Genomic DNA, 13,252 nt, shown 5'->3' on the forward strand with positions numbered 1-13,252 from the left:
CAACGAAAGACCAGTTTCATGATATCGTCACTGCAGAATGTTTGACTTACTTGAAGGAGCCACAACTTCATCTCTGTTGGCATCGCTTCGCCACTCACAAAGTGGAGTCCTCGAAGTTGTTCTTTAAGATCAGGAAACCTTTTTAGAGGATGATCGATGACAGTGGTCGCAGGTCACTGGATTGTTGCAGATATTGCAGCGCTCGTGTGTAAACTGGCATTGTCATGCTGAAGGAGAGGGTGTTCCTTGTGTGAACGAACTCTTCTATTCGAAACTTGATAACAGTACGCTGTTTCTCCCGCACTGACAAGTTACGTTACACACCGCCATGTTACACGTAACATCTCGGAGCGCTCTATTGGCAGAGGGCTGCGAATATGTAGACATGAAGAATAAAGATATGCAATGTTAATAATGTTTGTTTATTTTAAATACTTCACGAGTTTGCATATAAAAAATTCGGAGATATTGCATTTTAGAACGCTCTCGTACTTGCCTTGGTACTGGTGAGTTACATACGTGTAGTAACTTGCACAAGTGGAGGTATTTCTACTGGCGACTGAGGAAGGTGTACTGAACAATCTCACATCAGTATTTACGTTCAAAAATGGTTCAAATGGCTCTGAGCACTATGCGACTTAACTTCTGAGGTCATCAGTCGCCTAGAACTTAGAACCAATTAAACCTAACCAACCTAAGGACATTACACACATCCATGCCCGAGGCAGGATTCGAACCTGCGACCGTAGCGGTCACGCGGTTCTAGACTGAAGCGCCTAGAAATGCACGGCCACATCTGCCGGCAGTATTTACGTCATTTGCAGACTAATAATTATAGCCGTTACAAGTTTTATGTTTTTAGGTTGGTTAGTACCTCCAAGTACATGTGACAAGTGCAAGCCATTAAAGCTTATTTTCCACTTGGCAGCAGGTCAGATATTTAAGTGTGGACGTGTGGACGCAAAACGCCAAGTCTATACTGACAGGCGTATACCGCTTAATGGTCCTGTACGGACACGCATAAAACATCAGGACGTGAGGTTTGTGACGTGTTGTGGAGAGACTGTGATGTGTGTACATATTAAGACACGACATATAAAATATCTGAAATTATACCCGTTACATTCAGAGATACTCATCACTCGGTTTCTCTGCATATTTCAATTCTGCGGTTGAGCGCCACGGTGAGTATTCTGAGTTTATTCTGAATAGCGTGCTTAAAAAATAAGTGTCGTGTGACTAGGGCCTCCCGTCGGGTAGACCGTTCGCAGGGTGCAAGTCTTCCGATTTGACGCCACTTCGGAGACTTGCGCGTCAACGGGGATGAGATGACGATGATAACACAACACCCAGTCCCTGAGCGGAGAAAATCTCCGATCCAGCCGGGAACCGAACCCGGGCCCTTGGGATTGACATTCTGTCACGCGGACCACTTAGCTAGCGGGGGCGGACAATAGCGTGCGTCAGATATTCGCATTTGTGAGTTGAAGCTGGAGTTTAATCTTGGGACACAGTAATGCTTATTTGCTGTGTGATAAAGTCCTGTTTCCCATTGTGATACTATTCCCAGAATTCGCGAGTGAGTTAAAGCTTCTTGTGGAAAGCTAATGTTGAAGTTCCACCCTGTCAGAACGGCAGAAATTCCGGCGTAGCAAGTTCGATTCAAATTTGATTGATTTAAAGGGTTCTGTTGTTTTATTGGCCTTATTTAGCATTCTGGCTAACGTTAACTCTTCCATCACCCATCTCGAGAGTTTCACGCTCATAACTCTACAAGAATATATGGCGGCTGTCTCATGAAGGTGCGCTCTGGATTCGGATATCTGAGATCAACGTCTTATATACGAACATTTTTGCTAAAATGCATATTATTCCCTAAACTCATGTACATCATTCATCGGCTAGCCATTTCATTCATAGACCCAAACTTTTGCAGTAATCGTTAATGGTAGTTTCAGCACGTAGGCCCAGAAACAATGGTAGTTTTTAATGCACGCTAAGTCCCATAGGGCTTAGATTTCACGTCCACCAACTTATACAGGGTGTCCCAGAAGTAATTGTCAGTATTCAGGGATATGAAGCGAACAGTCATGCGAAGCAAAGAAGTCTAGTAAACATCGGCTCGCAAGTGCTACCTTAAGAGCAACGACCATTTCTTCATCTTCGATTCTGTTAAACAAATCTCTTCGACAGCAAGCTCTTTCCTTTCAAAATTTTGGGAGGAGATAATGTGGACTAAATCTAGAAAAAGGTCTAGGAAATATGAGCTCTAAAATACATACCTTAAGATCTATGGAACACTTGTTCAGTAGAAGAAATGTGTTTTCTGGACAAATTTTTCTTGTTTTGGTCCATACTGCCATATCTCAAACTGTAGAAAGCCAAGAGCTGGTAGAAGAAGAGATATGTTTCACGGTATAGAAGATGAAGTGCGCATAGTTCTTAAGGTATGCATTTTAGAGCCCATGTTCACTAAACTTTTTTGCTTCGAATGAATGCTCCTGTCGTATCCCTGAATATTCACTATTCCTCCTAGGACACCTTGTATAGCTGTAGTCCGGATTTTGTACAATTTGGGGATAACTTTTCACTCCCTTATCCCTTTCGCTGATGTGGGAGTGTATACACGTCCTACTACGCTGTTCTCCAGGTGTTATGGACGTGTATACGCGCACCGCATGGGTTTTGCTACAGTGCTATGAACGTCTGAGTGCCTACTGAGCCGCAGATCTCTCACTGCTGCGGCCGAGTTACTTCCATATCCAGCTGAATAAAATTTTTCGAGAACTTGTTTATACATACCGAATCGTTTATGACATGTGGCGATTGTTATAACCACATGATCCGCGATGCACAACAACATGAATGGAAGCGTCGCACACGACCGTCATTCGGATATAAAACGCAACAATTCGAGAACGAAATGAGATATCCCTCTACTCTCAGTTTTAAATGACATTTCGATATCTTATCTACGTTTCATTTACTGCCTTATATGAACTAAAATGAAACATACGCAATGTGTTTTTATCTCTGCAAACTCTTTAAAATTTCGTGTTTTGTTTTACTTAATTTTATGCAGTGCAGTAAGCATGGTGGATAACGAAAAGAATACGCTTCTTTATCGAGTGAAGATATCAGACAGTACGATGTGCAAAAATCAGATTTTTCACCGAATAGTTTCCGAAACATGTGATGATAAGTATTTCATATCGGGTAGGACGTCGTTTTTCAGCACAGGCACCAGCATTTGGCGAACAGTGCATCGATACGAAAAGCCACCCAGCATGAAATGCAAAGAGCAGATGTTGCATAGCAGCGAAAGGGTTATAATTCTAAATTTAAAAATGTGCACCAGTCAACAGTGTCAAGCTACAAACATTCTTTATAGGATCAGTTAAAGCACCACATTTACGTTTCGCGAGAAAAAAAGCCTGTGTGAATGTAAGCGAGGAGAGAAATGCGCTCTAATTACGCATCAGAAGCTCCCTTTGCTGTCTTCCAGCAAACAATGGCATTTGACCCTTTTATGAAAACGGCAGAAGACTGGGTCAGCGGTGAAACACAGGAAGAAACCTTTTTGTCGCTCCGAGCTCGTCCGAGCAATTACTCAACATTATCGAAACGTAGGAGCAGCGCACGAGCGTAGGGCTACGTGGGCGGCGGCAGACTGGTGGCTGGGAGCCGGAAGCCGGGCTCCCCGTGGCCGGGACAATGAATACTCGAGGGCCATAGCTGCGCCACGAGGGCCCTCCGCATTCATCGAAGCAGCCGACACCGGACTAACACTAACGAAAGGACTCTCAAATTAAACGGCATCCGAAGGGCGACGACCTGGCAGCGTGCGTCACACTCCTCGTACTACATACGACCCGCCCCATTACCAGCTTTAACAAAGAGACTCTGCTTTTGCTCGGTGTACCTGGGGACTTGTTCCAAATGAAAGACGGAGCAAGCAAACGTGGTTTATCGACGTCAGTGGGTTCGTAGAGCATGACATTCTGCATAAAAGAACTTCATAGAGCTACTTAAAAAGCATAACTGAGTATTCAACAGTCTTCGAAGTGCAATGTAAATAATAGGTGAAATACTTGTAACTGACAGTGGATCACTTACGCTACAATTTTTTTAAGTACTTAGACTTTCGCTGGCACAGCATATGTACTTTGTTTATTCTCTCATCCGCTACAGCCAACATGGGTGAGGTTCGGGCATTAGCTGTACTAATATACTCGCTCTTCACCCAAGAGTTTTACAAAATCGCATAGTCAGATGTTTCAAATGTTGTTGCACTACAAGCTGTTATCAATAAAAATTAAAATACCTAAACAAGACGTTAATTTTAGTGAGCCAATAATAGTAAGACGTTGTGACACTCTCATATAAAACAAATTTACGGTTTAACGCCCCGGCAGAAACCTACAAACTGCGGTATGATGAGAACGGGCAAGGATTTCAAGGCGCGCTTATCAATGGAACCATCCGTGAATTGGCGGTATGCTAGGTTGTCGGACGGTGAAATAAACGTTCGCAACTCGATCACTGCGCAACCAAGCTCGACATGATTTTCCGGAAAGTGAATGTGTTTATGGTTTGGTGAGAGTAATCTGCCCATGCTGGAGGGGGAAGGTGGAGTGTGAGTAGTAGGGCGGTCTACTGAACGAAACCAAACCACCTAACTTCAAATAACTTCCATGGTAAATAAAATTAATCCATTGTTTTTGTATTATTCTTTCATCCGCTCCCTCTTGGCTGTCACATGCCAGCAGGGACTCGTCTGTTCAGGTTGAAAAGCATCTAAAAAGTGTTTCCAAGTAAAAACCGGAGACAAAATGGTTCAAATGGCTCTGAGCACTATGGGACCTAACATCTGAGGTAGTCAGTCCCCTAGAACTTAGAACTACTTAAACCTAACTAACCTAAGAACATCACACACATCCATGCCCGAGGCAGGATTCGAATCTGCGACCGTAGTCGTAGCGCGGTTCCAGACTGAAGCGCCTAGAACCGCTCGGCCACACTGGCCGGCAAACCGGAGACAAAAGATAATATTGTGAGAAAATGTAATCTTTTAAAATATGAAAATAAAGAGGGGTTTGGCTCTCAGGTTCAGATAGTAATGGTAGTTTTCTCGACTTTCATGTCATGACTATTTCATTGATTCTGCGAAGAAGTTGCGAAATGCTGTGTGTGAGCATGACAGATCTTCATCAGCTGGACTTACTGAGAGGTAGATCGTTTCCTTAAATCCGGAAGCTTAATGAAGTTAAGCAACAGACTTAATTTTAACAAAATTTGATGGTAAAATGGCCAAAGCGCTGAATTCCAGGATCTGACATTTCCATAATTTTTATTCAGATTAATCTCATGAGAGGGATATGTTAATTATGACATTAAATACATGGCCCAGGTAAATATCAGTTATATTACAAGTTATTGTGTGTGCACTGATTAACAGAAAACATTGCAATACTTAATTACACATTCTTCAAGAACATTTAACTGCCACATAAATATTGCAAGAGAAAGAACACTAAGGCTCTGTGAAGGCTATGTGATGAGGATTTGTACGACAACGATGAACTACTTCCCAACAGATTCCTTAAACATAATAGAGCCACGTGAGTAAAGTGATGGCATTATCTAAAGAAAGAAGAAGAAGTAGACATGCACTACGCCTGTGAATTCAGTCATGATGAGCCGGCGTGAAGTTACTTGATTCTAGAAAAGGACTAACTTTATTGCTCCCTAATCCGCCGAAGTTACTGTACGACTTACCATATCTGAGAGCAGACGTTATGACTGCAGACGTGCAGGTGGAGGTCACCAAAAATTTATACTGTTACCAGTCAGATTGCAGATTCGGCTTCGCCTCTCTCCTTCTCCAAGTCCCAGAGCGTCCTAGGATATCAGGAAGACAATCAAATTGACACTGCATAGAGTGTATCAGAAAGTGAAATGAGGTGAACACCGCGCTTCCAGCGTCTTCGCCATCCAGGATTTTGCACTAAAAATCCTTTTCCGTCAGTGGCGTTCCTAGCTTCTGCCAATAGTATTTTCTTTAGTTTACATTTTACTCCCTCCATGGATTGTACAAACGACAACTTCCAATCCGATGTCGGTCAGCTCGTTCTGTTCTGAGATTTCTGGACCTTTGACCTCCATCATTAACGCGCTTTTTTGGTTGACGAGTGACCGATCGTTTCGCATGGAAAAATACTTCGAAATGACACTTTCTTTTTCAAGAGTTCTCAGGGAGTTTATTTCCGTCTGTGCATGGCAAAATTCCTCTCATCCCATTGTCGTGGCGCCAGACACTCGCCTCTTTACCGAGTTGTGAAAAAGATTCACAGGAAGTCGTTTGGAATATTTTACTTGCTTTCAGACAGGGAGAAAAGATAAACCTTTGTAGATATGGGCCTCCATACTCCAGCCTTCCGCGAATTCGCTGAATGTACAACAAAGCTTAAAAAACAGAGCGTATTTTGCAGAAGAGCTGGTCAGTAAAGATGGTCGCTCCTCTGCTGGGATGATTCGCTACAGTGCCGTTTTAACAGAGAGAGAGAGGGGGGGGGAGGGGGCGCGAATCTATTCGTATTGCTATTTGGCTGGCGAACGCTGGCCCATGCCACCACAGTGATGCCGTACTGAAACATGTTTACTGGGCGCATACCTGAGCTGTTTAGTACGGCCACTGCCCTTTGTCAGCGAATCCTTGTACGGTGCTCCCATCCCACTGCGCGTCCACGCCCCAGGGTGGGGGGTCGGGGGTACCCCGGCCCGCTATTAGCATTCCGCTCCACCGTTCTAGCAAGATTGCATTTCACAAGCGGAATATAACCTCTACGTAAACCCATATTGTTAACTGAAGAAGAAGAAGGTGATCTGACCTTAAAAACAGTGTCCTTACTCTCTTGTTAAACCAGAGAAGATCTGATTGTCGAATTATTAATTGAATTTGTCTATCAAAAAATCTGAGAAGAGGCAGGCCAGTGAAGGCCTGACGCTTCTCATAGTAAGATGATGTTCATTATTGATTTGTTTAATTTGTGTGAAGGATTTACGCCATGAGTATTGTGAATTTCGAAGAAACGCAGCGAGTGAGGGAAGTTTAAAACACTTGGAGACAGGGAGCGATTCTGCAGTAGCGTTTGTCGTTTAGGGTGGGAGTGTGGATATTGTGAAGTACTGCAATTGGGGGAGAAGGTGACAGCTCCTATTTGGATCCTGAGCCAACCTTTAAACATGAAAGGGATATGGAGAAAGAGGAGAGTAACATATTTGGGCTTAGCGCATTTGAATTGGGATTATGTAAATGCTCGAAGCGCTTCATAACAAAAGTTTTTGTTTCAAGTCAATAATGTGTGGAAATTCATCAGTAATAATTTCAATGATATTATCTACAACGCCCTCTCTAAATACTGAGACAGTGTCACGTCAGATCAATCTGGTACTAAGGGTTGAAGAAGTAAAGTCAAGAGTGAGAAACATATTTGTTGTAGACAACACAGATAGTGTAAGCGTATTGGCTTCAGATTTTGAATATTTAGAATGATCCCTCTATAATGTTAGCAGTCATAGTAAAGTTTCTTATAAGCAACTCATAAAACGTGATGCTATGATTAACAGATGAGACAGACCAAAACATTTATCTGGGAACGTCGTTTTTTGTTAGACCTCAGCCGAAGTTTTCTTGTTCTTTCCTCGTGCTAATGTAAATACTATATTATTTATCATCACTAGCAATTTTTAATGGAAACTGTCGGTGTCATTCAACAGTAAAATGATAAGGAGTAATCATAGATGCACCTTTGACTTGTGCGCTTTTTACTTAAATAATATATTACTAGCTAACTGTCCCATCTTCACGTGGATAGTACTAAATGCCTACGGCGGACGACTTTTCTGCAATGGCGCTGGTAAGCACTATACCCAGACCTAGCCCGTGAATCAGTCTGTGTACTACGGAAAACTGTCAAACTGCTCACAGTATTTCCTGAGATTAACCTTCATATACCGAAGGATAAACGCTGTGGGGGAGCTGGGGGGGGGGGGGGGGGGGGGGGGGGGGGGGGAGGGATGGGAGGACGGGCGATGAGATGCACGACAACTTTCATTTAGTAAAAAGCCGATAGCTTTACGTAAAATAATAAAATGCGTACGTCTATGGGGCCAACAGTTTTGCAAGAGAAACAATAGTTTATCGCGCTTTATACTGTAGTTTTCTGTCCCTAAACTGCAAAAATATTTCTAACTGCCTTCTTTGGTTTTGGTATTATTTAGCGTGTTAGTTTATTGAACTCGACACCACGTTATTTATCTAAAAACAACAATAAAACGCATTATTTCAAAATTTGGAAAACTCTTGTTCGTTTTGTAACTCAAAACGACGAGTGCCGAATGAAAATCGCTAAACTGAGCTCTAACAGTGCATTTCTTTGCTGAAGAACGTGAGAGGAATATTTTTACAGAACATGTACAAGAAATACGTGTAGCAACTCGCAGAACTTGATACTGAAAATATGTGTCAATTACTCTTTATTTCTTGAAAAAAATGACAGATAATTACTGTTGAACTAACATATTCTGTCATCTTTCATTAAACATACATACAAAGGTGCCATGTGAAATCGTATGACTCTCACACAGTTGTTGTAGTGGCTAAAACACTTGGAATTGCATTCGGGAAAGCTGCAGTACATATCTCTATCCAGTCGTCCAGTTTTGGGTATGCCGTGGTTTCCCTACATCGCTTATGGCAAGTAATGGATTTCATTTCAAAAGGATATGGCTTTCACTTTCACCACCTCCTCGTTGATCGGACGTTAGACAACCATCTTCCTTTTATGAGTCATTACAATCATCTTACTTCTCCACATTGCTCCATAGCTTGTAATTACAGTAGTAGGGTAAAGAGAAATCCACACCACTTTGTTTGTCCCAGTTGCATACAGTCAGGGACAAGCATACATTCAGGGGCAAATTATCCTCCTCCCACTCCCCTAACCTACTGTTATGCTAATTGTTTTATGACACCCTGAGGGTTGACTTATGACCCCCTGGGGATAATCCCTACTTCTGAGAAACACCCTCCCCCTCCTCCACTCCTCTGGGTAAAGGGGCAGTTGTTCAGTTCTGAGTTGCTTTTCCCTCTTCTGAGAAATCCCTTGCACTCCACTCCACCACTCCCCTGCCTTCCCCATCTGAAAACCGGTAGGAAAAAGACTCATTCTGGAAACATCCCCCAGGCTGTGGCTAAGCCATGTCTCCGCAATATCCTATCTTTCAGGAGTGCTAGTTCTGCAAGGTTAGCAGGAGAGCTTCTGTAAAGTTTGGAAGGCAGGAGAGGAGGTACTGGCAGAAGTAAAGCTGTGAGTACCGGGCGTGAGTCGTGCTTTGGTAGCTCAGTTGGTAGAGCACTTGCCCGCGAAAGGCAAAGGTCCTGAGTTTGAATCTCAGTCGGGCACACAGTTTTAATCTGCCAGGAAGTTTCAAAGACTCAATCTGTGTGGGCAGGAAGGATCTCATCATAAAAATTCAAATCAATGTCAATAATAAGAATAATACACTCCTGGAAATTGAAATAAGAACACCGTGAATTCATTGTCCCAGGAAGGGGAAACTTTATTGACACATTCCTGGGGTCAGATACATCACATGATCACACTGACAGAACCACAGGCACATAGACACAGGCAACAGAGCATGCACAATGTCGGCACTAGTACAGTGTATATCCACCTTTCGCAGCAATGCAGGCTGCTATTCTCCCATGGAGACGATCGTAGAGATGCTGGATGTAGTCCTGTGGAACGGCTTGCCATGCCATTTCCACCTGGCGCCTCAGTTGGACCAGCGTTCGTGCTGGACGTGCAGACCGCGTGAGACGACGCTTCATCCAGTCCCAAACATGCTCAATGGGGGACAGATCCGGAGATCTTGCTGGCCAGGGTAGTTGACTTACACCTTCTAGAGCACGTTGGGTGGCACGGGACACATGCGGACGTGCATTGTCCTGTTGGAACAGCAAGTTCCCTTGCCGGTCTAGGAATGGTAGAACGATGGGTTCGATGACGGTTTGGATGTACCGTGCACTATTCAGTGTCCCCTCGACGATCACCAGTGGTGTACGGCCAGTGTAGGAGATCGCTCCCCACACCATGATTCCGGGTGTTGGCCCTGTGTGCCTCGATCGTATGCAGTCCTGATTGTGGCGCTCACCTGCACGGCGCCAAACACGCATACGACCATCATTGGCACCAAGGCAGAAGCGACTCTCATCGCTGAAGACGACACGTCTCCATTCGTCCCTCCATTCACGCCTATCGCGACACCACTGGAGGCGGGCTGCACGATGTTGGGGCGTGAGCGGAAGACGGCCTAACGGTGTGCGGGACCGTAGCCCAGCTTCATGGAGACGGTTGCGAATGGTCCTCGCCGATACCCCAGGAGCAACAGTGTCCCTAATTTGCTGGGAAGTGGCGGTGCGGTCCCCTATGGCACTGCGTAGGATCCTACGGTCTTGGCGTGCATCCGTGCGTCGCTGCGGTCCGGTCCCAGGTCGACGGGCACGTGCACCTTCCGCCGACCACTGGCGACAACATAGATGTACTGTGGAGACCTCACGCCCCACGTGTTGAGCAATTCGGCGGTACGTCCACCCGGCCTCCCGCATGTCCACTATACGCCCTCGCTCAAAGTCCGTCAACTGCACATACGGTTCACGTCCACGCTGTCGCGGCATGCTACCAGTGTTAAAGACTGCGATGGAGCTGCATATGACACGGCAAACTGGCTGACACTGACGGCGGCGGTGCACAAATGCTGCGCAGCTAGCGCCATTCGACGGCCAACACCGCTGTTCCTGGTGTGTCCGCTGTGCCGTGCGTGTGATCATTGCTTGTACAGCCCTCTCGCAGTGTCCGGAGGAAGTATGGTAGGTCTGACACACCGGTTTCAATGTGTTCGTTTTTCCATTTCCAGGAGTGTATATTGATGTACACTACTGGCTATTAAAATTGCTACACCAAGAAGAAATGCAGATGATAAACAGGTATTCATTGGACAAATATATTATACTAGAACTGAGATGTGATAACATTTTCACACAATTTGGGTGCATAGATCCTGAGAAATCAGTACCCAGCGCCTGGGCATTGAGTCAAACAGAGCTTGGATGGCGTGTACAGGTACAGCTGTCCATGCAGCTTCAACACGATACCACAGTTCATCAAGAGCAGTGACTGCCATATTGTGACGAGCCAGATGCCCGGCAACCATTGATCAGACGTAATTAATTGGTGAGAGATCTGGAGAATGTGCTGGCCAGGGCAGCAATCGAACATTTTCTGTATCCAGAAAGGCTCGTACAATACCTGCAACATGGGGTCGTGCATTATCCTGCTGATATGTAGGGTTTCACAGGGATCGAATGAAGGGCAGAGATACGGGTCGTTACACATCTGAAATGTAAAGTCCACTGCTCAAAGTGCCGTCAATGCGAACAAGAGGTGACCGAGATGTGTAACCAATGGCACCCCATACCATCACACCCAGTGATACGCCAGTATGGCGATGATGAATACACGCTTCCAACGTGCGTTCCCCGCGATGTCGCCAAACACGGATGCGACCATCATGATGATGTAAACAGAACGTGGATTCATTGAAAATAATGACGTTTTGCCATTTGTGCAGCCAGGTTCGTCGTTAAGTACACCATCGCAGGTGATCCTGTCTGTGATGCAGCTTCAACACGATACCACAGTTCATCAAGAGTAGTGACTGGCATATTGCGACGAGAAAGTTGCTCGCAATCATTGATCAGACGGTTTTAATTGGTGAGAGCTCTGCAAATGTCGTCGAACTGTTGTTGCAGATGGCTGTTGTCTTGCAAACGTCCCCGTCTGTTGACTCAGGGATCGAGATGTGGCTGCACGATCCGTTACAGCCATGCAGATAAGATGCCTGTCATCTCGACTGTTAGTGATACGATGCCGTTGGGATCCAGCACGACATTCCGTATTACCCTCCTGAACCCACTGATTCCATATTCTGCTAACAGTCATTGGATCTCGACCAACGCGAGCAGCAATGTCGCGATACGATAAACCGCAATCGCGATAGGCTACAATCGACCTTTATATAAAAGAAACGTAATGGTACGCATTTCTCCTCCTTACACGAGGCATCACAACAACGTTTCAGCAGGCAACGCTGGTCAACTGCTGTTTGTATTTGAGAAATCAGTTGGAAACTTTCCTCAGGTCAGCACATTGTAGGTGTTGCCACCGGCGTAAACCTTGTGTGAATGCTCTGAAAAGCCAATCATTTGGATATCACAACATCTTCTTCCTGTCGGCTAAATTTCGCGTCTGTAGCACGTCATGCTCGTGGTGTCGTATTTTTAATGGCCAGTAGTGTATATTCTTTATTAAATCAGCCTGCAGGAGACAAGGCTCCCCCACTTGCCTAGAGCACATGTGTGCACCCACCTCCCATGATGTAATAACTGTAATCACTGAGGAATGGAATAAAGTGCGATATATTTACTGCTGTTTGGGGTCACCCACATGTGTGTCTGTCATTCGGGCACCAAGTGCCACAACCTGCATGCTGTGGAGATTGAGTCCCTGCTGAGGGTCTAGTTCCATGTTCCACTGCCAGGTGGGAACACTATTACAATTAGCTCTCACCCCATACTTGCTCAGTCAGACAGGAAGGACTCATTATGGAGCTCTCATGTGATGGTAAAAAAAAGAAAAATGAGATGTTGTGGTATAGTATGTATATCGCTGGATATTTTAGCTCAGTTCGGAGTGATGCTACAGCAGTGTTTTAGTATGTAGTGTCCTCCTGGGAATGTACTGTCATAATATGATCAATGAAGGAGTTGCCGATGTCAGACGTAGAGGAGTTTAATAACATACAGCTGAGGACTGCATCCATGGCCCTCAATATAAGGGATAGTAGGAGTTGATAACAGTACTGGAGCTGTTCATGTATTTTGAAATGGACTGTCAATCCTCAGTGCTGCAGACAACTACATCCTATTCCACTACCACAGACAAAATGTACCAGAGGTGTTCACATTGGTGTATGGGCCTTGACTGAACTGTATCACAAAACTTCCAGAGAGGGTACTTGAGATGGGTTTCTCTCCCCACCGCTTCCCTCAGGAAACAACAGCAACACACAGTTCACCCCCTCTACCACCTGAAAATTGGCAGAAGCCAATAGGAATGCAGGAATA

Source organism: Schistocerca americana, chromosome X (genome assembly GCF_021461395.2).
Source record: "Schistocerca americana isolate TAMUIC-IGC-003095 chromosome X, iqSchAmer2.1, whole genome shotgun sequence".
NCBI lineage: Eukaryota > Metazoa > Arthropoda > Insecta > Orthoptera > Acrididae > Schistocerca > Schistocerca americana.